Source organism: Gorilla gorilla, chromosome 2 (genome assembly GCF_029281585.2).
Source record: "Gorilla gorilla gorilla isolate KB3781 chromosome 2, NHGRI_mGorGor1-v2.1_pri, whole genome shotgun sequence".
Lineage (NCBI taxonomy): Eukaryota > Metazoa > Chordata > Mammalia > Primates > Hominidae > Gorilla > Gorilla gorilla.
Genome location: NC_086017.1, coordinates 171,817,472 through 171,826,445, shown reverse-complemented (window position 1 = coordinate 171,826,445; position 8,974 = coordinate 171,817,472). Strand labels below are relative to the sequence as shown.

The following is an 8,974-nucleotide window of genomic DNA, read 5'->3' as shown; positions in this document are numbered from 1 at the left end:
TGCCCGGGTTTCTGGGATTTGTAGCTGAAAGAACTGTGGGGCCATTACTGAGGTGGAAATTAGGGGAGGAGAAACAGGTTGGTTTTTATATAAAAGAGACTATGTAAAGGTGGGAATCTGAATTTCATTACTTTTCTCTCCTGAATATTCTCATTCCCTGCATCGGCTTTTCCACATTCTGAATAATTTTACCTAGCAAAGGACATTAAATTTCAATTCATTCTCTCTTTAAAAAAAAACAAATACCAATTATCATCTTATCAGAGCTTCCGGTCAGCCTGAGATTATCAGTGTTCCCATAGTGAATTCCCGTAAATTCCAACCCAAAGCAAACAAACAAGAAATTTTAATCACCCTACTCAGCCTGTTGAGAGGAAATAGACAATTTTCTTTTAGGTCTTTCAACATACTGAAAATAGCTTGGAGGTCTCCCTGAGTGCCTGACTCATGGTTGGTGCCCTATAAATAACAACTGAAAGATAAATGAATAAATCTTTTTTATATGTCCTTTAGCTCTAATGTGCAATTCCAAGGTCTACTGGAAACTCCTTTTTTCCATAATCACTAGTACCTGGCCCCTATTGATTTTGATTAAGTATGTGGGGTCTATTTTTGTCCATTACTTAGCTAATGTTGCACAATCTTATCCATTACAACAACACGAACAACACAGGAACATGGCACTCAGTCTAAAATCTGTTGGCTTCCCATGCTGAGTAAGGCCCTAACTCCTCAGCTTTACAGCCTTTGATGTTTTGGCTCCCACCAACCCTTCCAGCTAATCTCATTTATATTCTATCTCCAGAACAAGACCTGAATTCACGCCTTTGCCTAAAGTACCAGTTTCTCTGCTTTTCACCTACTTCCATTTTCACTCTACTCATATTGAAAGACCAAACTCAAATGTCACCTTCACCAGGTCTTATTTAGAATCCTCTCTCATTTAACATGGAGATTGGCCAGAAATGGAGCAAAAAATGTCTGCTAAATTGTGAGTTTTTAAGTTCCATTCTAGGAAATTTAGATGGATTATTAACCTAAAATTATTTTTCTAGATCATGATCTAAGCAATTAAAGGAGAAAAAGAACTATTAGAATCCTTGAAAATATCATCTTCAATAATATCCTTTGGAAATCAAGCACAGAAAATATTTTTAACACTGTTTTTCTTTAATCAAAGGTATTTTTCACATAAAATAATCTAATATAGTTTGTAAATGCATCTCAGGTAGTACTTATTTTAAATAATTAAACCTTTTGTTATGAGGATTAACTGCTTATTTTTTATTTATTTTTAAATTTTTATATACAGTAATTTTTACAATTCATTTAATAGCAACTGGTACCATCAAATTTCTATACTTTGGTTATCCCTTCTTTAGACAACAGTCTGCAAATTAGCACTGATTTTTTGCAAAAGTTACTATGTTAGCTGTACTGTCATTTTTCTTAAGGTTGACCAAAGATAACCTAGAATCACAGCCATTATATGATTGCACAAAATGATCATATAATATATCAGACCTGGTTTATCACCAGCATTTATAAAACCAGACCTGGGGAAAGAACTAGCTCTAGGGATACATACATGGTCTTAATATTGCGAATGTTTAGCATATCGTGATTATTACAAAATCAGAACAGCGAGAATATTCACAGTAACTGCTTAATTTAAGTGATAAAACCCCAACGCATGAATAGATAACATGCTGAACTCAATTAAGTGTCCTATTAGCTGAGAAGACTGGTGAACAGCGTAAGTCAGAGCTTTTCTTGCTGAACTTATGCACTTTCATTTTAATTGGGGGTGAAAAGATGGACAATATACAAATCTTGTATCAAAGTGATTGATATTTAGCATTTTAAATAAGAATGATTGAGTGGCCAGTTTAGAATGCAGGGTCTGGAAAGGCCTGAGAAGGCAATATTCAAGCTGAGATCTAAAAATGAAAAGGAGATGACAGTGGAAAATTCAGGAGGAAGAGCATTCTAAGCAGAAGGCCCTGGAGCACTGTGGGGAGACAGAGTGGTACATGATATTGGAGAAGAGGCACAGATAGATCACGTATTTCCTTGTAAGCAAGCACAAAGAGTGTGGATTTAAATCTCCAAGCAAAGAAGCTCTTGGAAGATTTTACAAAGGGAAGCAACATGATCTAGTTTATTGTTCTTCTTTTTCTTCTTTTTTTAAAAAAAGATCACTTTGGAAACTCTAGCAAACAGATTTGGGGGGCAGAAGGTGAAGCCAACTGGAGGGCAGTAGTCAGAGCCACAGATGATTTCACTCAGAGTAAGATGGTGTTTGTGAAGCTGGAGAAAAGATTAATCCAATTTGGAAGCTGAGTCAAAAGATCTTGTTTATCCACTGGATGAGAGAGAGGATGGGGGAGGAAATTCATTCCAGAATACTACTGCCTATTTATGTACTTCTTAAGATTCTTTGAGACAGTCATAATGTCTTACTGTGTGAAGTTATCAGTGTCAAAATGAAGTCACTTACGTCAAATCTAATGAAATGGAGCCAGGAGGCTGTGGAGAAGAAGCCCTCAGGCACCTAAGTTTGTAGCACGAATTATTGCAAGAAATTCCTCAAAATCACAGTATTCCAGATAAACCACTTGCACAAGGACACTTGCCTAACAACGGCTGTCTCCACCAATAAGCTAATGCCAACTCCTGCAACAAGCCCCTGTAACCAATGGTCTTTGTTTCAAAGCAGGTTACCTGTAATTCTTTTTTCTTTTAAAAGTCTGCTGTTACCCAAACCTCTTTGGATGCACCTATGGTCTGACATAGAACCCGCATCCCAAATGGTAATTTCTTGCTATTCTCGAATTAACTCTGTTTTGGAGAGTCGGTCTCTCTGCTGTTTATTCCAGATTGACAACTGGTTCCTTTATTAATTAATGAGTTAATTGACACATGTTCGCTTTATGTTTGTATATTTGCATAGATTCTGATTTTACCTTTTAGAAATAATCTTTAACGTTGGAATGGGTTGAGGAGTGAATGGAAAATGAGTAGAGGCAACACATGTACACAACTCTTTTTAAAAGTTTAGATTAGAGGTCAAGTTGTTCTTCCATTTGCCCCCCAGAGAGGCAGCCTCTACATTGTTCTGTAGAAATAAGCAATCCCTATTGCATGCAATCTGAGTGCAACCATCAGACAAGGTGTCCCCAAGGTTCAGATATGGCCCTATAAGTTGGCCAGAGCTATTGGTCACTAAGGCTGATGTCACATCGACTCCACACAAGCCCCACTGCTCTTGGCGCCTGCCTCTCCCTCTAGCAAACGAGATTCTGGGTCCTTGGAGGTGAGAACACCCACAGGGTGACGTCAGCATCAGCATGCATCAGCAGCCGGTAGGGCATGACGTCAGTGCACTGTGTGGGCCAGGAGTAGGGTCTAATCATTGATCTGTAGGCTGCAGCTCAAGGGCAGCCCCAAGTGTGTGGAGGCTGAGGGGCATGACACCACCTCACTGCAAGGCCCAGGGGTGGGGCTAGGTGCCCCTCTCCCCTTTCTCTGGATCATAGGCCCTGGCAGGGTGAGAGGACGTCAGGGCAGTGTGCTGGTGGACTCTCTGGCCCTTTTGCCACACCGTAGTCCCCATGACCATCAGTGTAGGGAGTATTCACCTTTTAAAATGGAGAGACTGAAGGTTCAGAGGGGTGAACTAACTTGCATATATAATATATCCGACCTGGTTTATCACCAGCATTTATAAAAATTAGATTACATAGCAGAGCTGGATTCTAGATAGTCTAATAATTCTTTTTCTTTAAAAGGAACATAATCATATTTTACTTATGAGATATTTTGAAGTTTAAGTTAGGTAATGTACACAAAGCACCTTACATGTCCCTAAAATTCCTGCGTATGTTCCTTACTCATGGCATCTGTCCATCCAACCCGGAGCAGGGACAAATTCTGATTTCTAGCTGGATCTCCAGTAACTCAACACAAAGGAGAAGCAGAGTATACTGAGCAAAAGGCCTGAAGCTAAGATAGTAGATCTTATCAAGCAAAAGATAAGGCCAAATGTAGGTGTCTCAGCTGCACCCTGACAAGCACACACATAGGCACACACCCATACTTGCACCTCTCACCTTATCTTTTTATTGACATCACCCTTCCTATAATTATCCAGACTGAAAATCTGCTATCATTCTGCTCTTTCATGCCTGGCACACCCGATTAGTCCCTCACTCCATCTCCTATTCCTTCCCTAGTCTCTATTTCCCTTAGATAAGGCCTCCTCAGATGACCTCTAACTTACTCAAATTGCTTCCTTAGTTCAATTAATAAATATTTATTTATGTTTAATAATCATTTAGTTCACCAAATATTTCCAATTTTACCCTTTCCCAGCACATAATGGGATTATACTTCCTGGTCCCTGAGCAGTGAGGTGTTTGAGTAGATGTGACCCACCCCTATCCACCCCACTCTCTTACTTTCAGATACAGCATGTGGTTGTCACTCTAAGGAACTCAAGAGCTCTCTTTTCCTTCTCTCTCAAGAAGGAAATCTCAATAGATTCTGTCTCAAGAAACCGCTTTCTTTGCTCATGTATAAGAAACAACAACTCATTTGCTAAAGTTTGATCACGAGATTGCAGAAATTCAGTCACATCTTCAGGCTCCACTTCTAGTTGTAGTTTTCTTGCTATTTCCATCACATCTGCAGTGACCCCCTCCACTGAAGTCTTGAACTCCCTCGAAGTCATTCATTAGGGTTGGAATTGACTTCTTCCAAACTCCTGTTAATGTTGACATTTTAACTTCCACTAATCACAAATGCTTTTAATAGCACCTAGAATGGTGAACACTTTCCAGAAGCTTTTCAATGTACTTTGCCCAGATTCATCAGTGAAATCATTATCTATGGCAGCTATAGCTTTACAAAATGTATTTTTTAAATAACAAGACCTAAAAGTAAAAATTACTTGTTGATCCATGGGCTGCAAAATGGATGTTGTCTTAGCAGGCATGAAAACAACATTAATCTCCCTGTATACCCATCAGAGGTTTTGGGTGACTAGGCACATTGTCAATGAGCAGTAATCTTTTGAAAGAAATCTTTTTTTTCTAAGAAGTAGGTCTCAATACTGAGGTTAAAATATTCAGCAAACCGTGCTGTAAACAGATGTGCTGTCATCTAGGCTTTGTTATTCCATTTCGAGAGCATAGGCAGAGTAGATTTAGCATAATTTGTAAGGGCCTTAGATTTCTTGGGATGGTAAATGAGCACTGGCTTCAATTTAAATTCACTCTCTGCATTAGCTCCTAACAAAATAACCAGCCTGTTGTTTGAAGCTTTGAAGTCAGGCATTGGCTTCTTCTCTTCTCTCTACCTGTAAAAGTCCTAGATGGCATCTTCTTCCAATAATAGTAGGTTGTTTCATCTGCATTGAAAATGTATTGTTTAATGTAGCCATCTTCGTCAATTATCTTTACTAGATCTTCTAGGTAACTTGCTGCAGCTTCTCCATCAGCACTTGCTGTTTTACCTTGCACTTCTATGTTACAGAGATGACTTCTTTCCTTAAACCTCGTGAACCAACATCTGCTAATTTCAAACATTTCTTCTGCAGCCTCCTCACCTCTCAGCCTTCACAGAATTCAAGAAGCCTTGCTCTGGGTTAGGCTTTGGATGAAGGGGATGCTGTGGCTGGTTTGATCTTCTATTCCTGACCACTAAAACTCGTCTCCACATCAGCAGTGAGGCTGTTTCACTTTCTTTTCATTCATATGTTCATTGGAGTAGTAGTTTTAATTTCCTTTAAGGACTTTTTCTTTGCATTCCCAATTTGGCTATTTGGTGCCAGAGGCCTAGCTTTTGGCCTGTCTTGGCTTTCAACATGGCTTCCTCCCTAAGTCTAATCATTTCTAGCTTTTGATTTAAAGTGAAAGACATGGACTCTTTCACTTCAACACTTAGAGGCCATTGTAGGGTTATTAATTGGCCTAATTTCAATATTCTTGTGTCTCAGGGTATAGGGAGACTTGAGGAGAGGGAGAGAGATGGGGGAATGGCCAGTTGGTGGAGCAGAAAGAACACACACATTTATTGATTACCGTCTTATATGGACAGGGTTCAAGGTGCCACAAAACAGTTACAGTAGCAATATCAAATATCACTAATCATAGATCACCATAACAGATATAATAATAATGAAAACATTTGAAATATTGTGAGAATTACCAAAAAGGGTCACATAGACATGAAGTGAGAAAGTGCTATTGGAAAAATGGTGCTGATAGGTTTGCTGGATGCCGGGTTGCCACAAACCCTCAATTTATGAAAACAAAATACCTGCGGGGTATAATAAAACAAAGCACAGCAAAATAAAGCATGCCTGTATAAGGACTTAAATATTTATCAAATGAATGATGGCTCATTGGATCCTTCAAGGCTCATTAAAAATGCTGTTGCTACTTTAACAAATTACCACAAAATTAATGGCTAAAACAACACAAAAGTATTATCTTGCGCTTCTATAGGTGTTAGCAGAGCTGCATTTCTTTTTGGCACATCTAATGTAGAATCTGTTTCCTTGTTTTTTCCAGCCTCTAGAAGCTGCCCACATTCCTTGGCTCATGGCCCTAATATTCCATCTTCACAGCCAGCAGTGAGCATCTGAGCATCTTTCAGAGTCACATCCCCTTCTAACTCTGAACTCAGTTGGGAAAGGTTCTCTGATTTTAAAGATTAATGTAATTATTTTGGGCTCACTTGGATAATTCAGGATAATCTCCTCATCTCAACATCCTTAATCACTTTTTCCTTTTACCATGTGAGGTAACATATTCACAGTTCTAGGGGTTAGAACATGGACATCTCTGTGGGGGGGGGTGAAGGCAGCATTATTCTGCCTACTATATTTCGGAGTCTTTCCTTGTTTTTCTCTCTAGCTTGGCATTTACCCCTCAATATTAGCCAATTGAAGACTTTTCTAAAAAGCATCAGGGGTTCCACAAAAAGTAGGGTAATCATATAATTTATTGTCCACACTGAGACACTTTTGAGAATGAAAGGGGACACCACTGATATGTACACGAGGACTCAGGTGTACACTTGACTGACCGGACGTGGCAGAATGAAGTGAGTGTGTGACCTGTGGAGTTGGAGTTAAGTTAAAGCAACATTATTATAGATCTCTACCCTCTAGCCTGATCTTGGAGAGAGATCAAGAAGATACTGGGAGGCTTTACTTTCCTCAGAAAATTCATGCGTTAGGCTGGAGATGGGATGCTTTATCTGGTTCAACAGGCTAAGCAGGATCTTTTTCTCTTCTGTTTAACAATAAACAATATAAAGCTTTTATTAAGAACATTAGACTTTTATCTTTTATCTGTGATATATCCCAGATTGACATGTGTCTTTTGACTTTGTTTATGATGAAGCCTTCTTTAGCAAAGTAGTTTCAATATATTTTGTAGCCATTTAACCAAAGATATAAAGAATTCAAAGTGACGAAACTAGGGATCTGCCTCATATTGGACTTGTAAATGGTGATTTTCAGCTTTGGAGAGAAAGGAAAAACATACTAAAGAATTTCACAGCTTTTCCCTTATCTTATCAAGGCTTTCCATTGCAAATTCTGTTAGTCTTAGAACCAGAAGATATTTCAGAAAATCACCTTCATATACCCAGAGTCGGTTACTGCTTTGCAGTTGCAAAATAGTAGCTTTCCAATTCTATCATGCCCTCTACTTTTTCTGTATAAAAGAGCTTTCCTTTCTCCCCACCCCAAACTTTTTCTTTCCTTTGCTTCTTCTTATATTTTCAATGAATATCACTATGGATTTATGGGTTTTATTTTCATTTATTTAATGTATGTTATCCATTACCATATATATATGGTAATTTTTTTTTAATGGTAATTTTTTTTTTTTTTTTTTAGACAGAGTCTCGCCCTGTCACCCAGGCTGGAGTGCAGTGGTGTGATCTTGGCTCACTGCAACTTCCATCTCCTGGGTTCAAGCGGTTCTCCTGCCTCAGCCTCCTGAGTAGCTGGGATTACAGGCACATGCCACCATGCCTGGCTAAATTTTGTATTTTTAGTAGAGACAGGGTTTCACCATTTTGGCCAGGCTAGTCTAGAACTCCTGACCTCAGGTGTTCTGCCTGCCTCGGCCTCCCAAAGTGCTGGGATTACAGGCGTGAGCCACGGTGCCCATTCTATATTCTTCTTCTTGTTTTTTTTTAAAGACAGAGTCTCGTGTTGTCACCCAGGCTGGAGTGCAGTAACATGATCTTGGCTCACTGCAACCTCGGCCTTCCAGGTTCAAGCAATTATCGTGCCTCAGCCTCCCGAGTAGCTGGGACTACAGATGCGTGCCACCACACCCAGCTAATTTTTTTTTATTTTTTGGTAGTGACGAGGTGTTGCCATGTTGGCCAGGCTGGTCTCGAACTCCTGACCTCAAGTGATCTGCCCACCTCAGCTTCCCAAAGTGCTGGGAGTACAGGCATGAGCCACTGCGCCCAGCACTATATTCTTTTTTGATGCTCAAATTGTCTCAGATTTGGCCCGTTGGAGTCCCTTTAAGCTGCTCTAGTAAACTTTTGACCTGTCTCTGTCAGTCTTTGGGTTCTTTCTTGTTCTCTGGCACAAGAGAGTTGTAGGTCCACTTTACCTGCCCCTGACCTGAACGGTCATTTCTCCAAAGAGCTCAGGCTCCTGTCAGTAGGGAATAATATTTAGAAACCAAGATCTGGGCTTTAGGTATACCCACTGCTGCTGGGTGTCATTGCCTCTTGGCCCTTTTAGTTTCCTTTTGGCATGTCCCTTTCTCATTCTTTGTTTAGCTGAGTAGTTTTTCACTCTTGGAATATACCTTAATAAAAAATCAGTCTCCTATAGAAGAACATTTAGGTTACTTCCAACATTTCGCTATTACGAAGAATACCACAATGAATAACCCTGCACATATGTTTCTTCAGGTGTATGGTTGTGTATCTT

The 8,974-nt window shown here is 39.5% G+C and overlaps 1 non-coding gene across 1 annotated transcript; it reads right to left on the bottom strand.

The window, feature by feature from the left end:
* Nucleotides 1-1,527: 1,527 nt before the first annotated feature.
* Nucleotides 1,528-1,659, bottom strand: LOC115934184 (small nucleolar RNA SNORA72). The gene has a single exon (XR_004070006.1). It is a non-coding gene; the product is annotated as a small nucleolar RNA SNORA72 (small nucleolar RNA).
* Nucleotides 1,660-8,974: the final 7,315 nt, after the last annotated feature.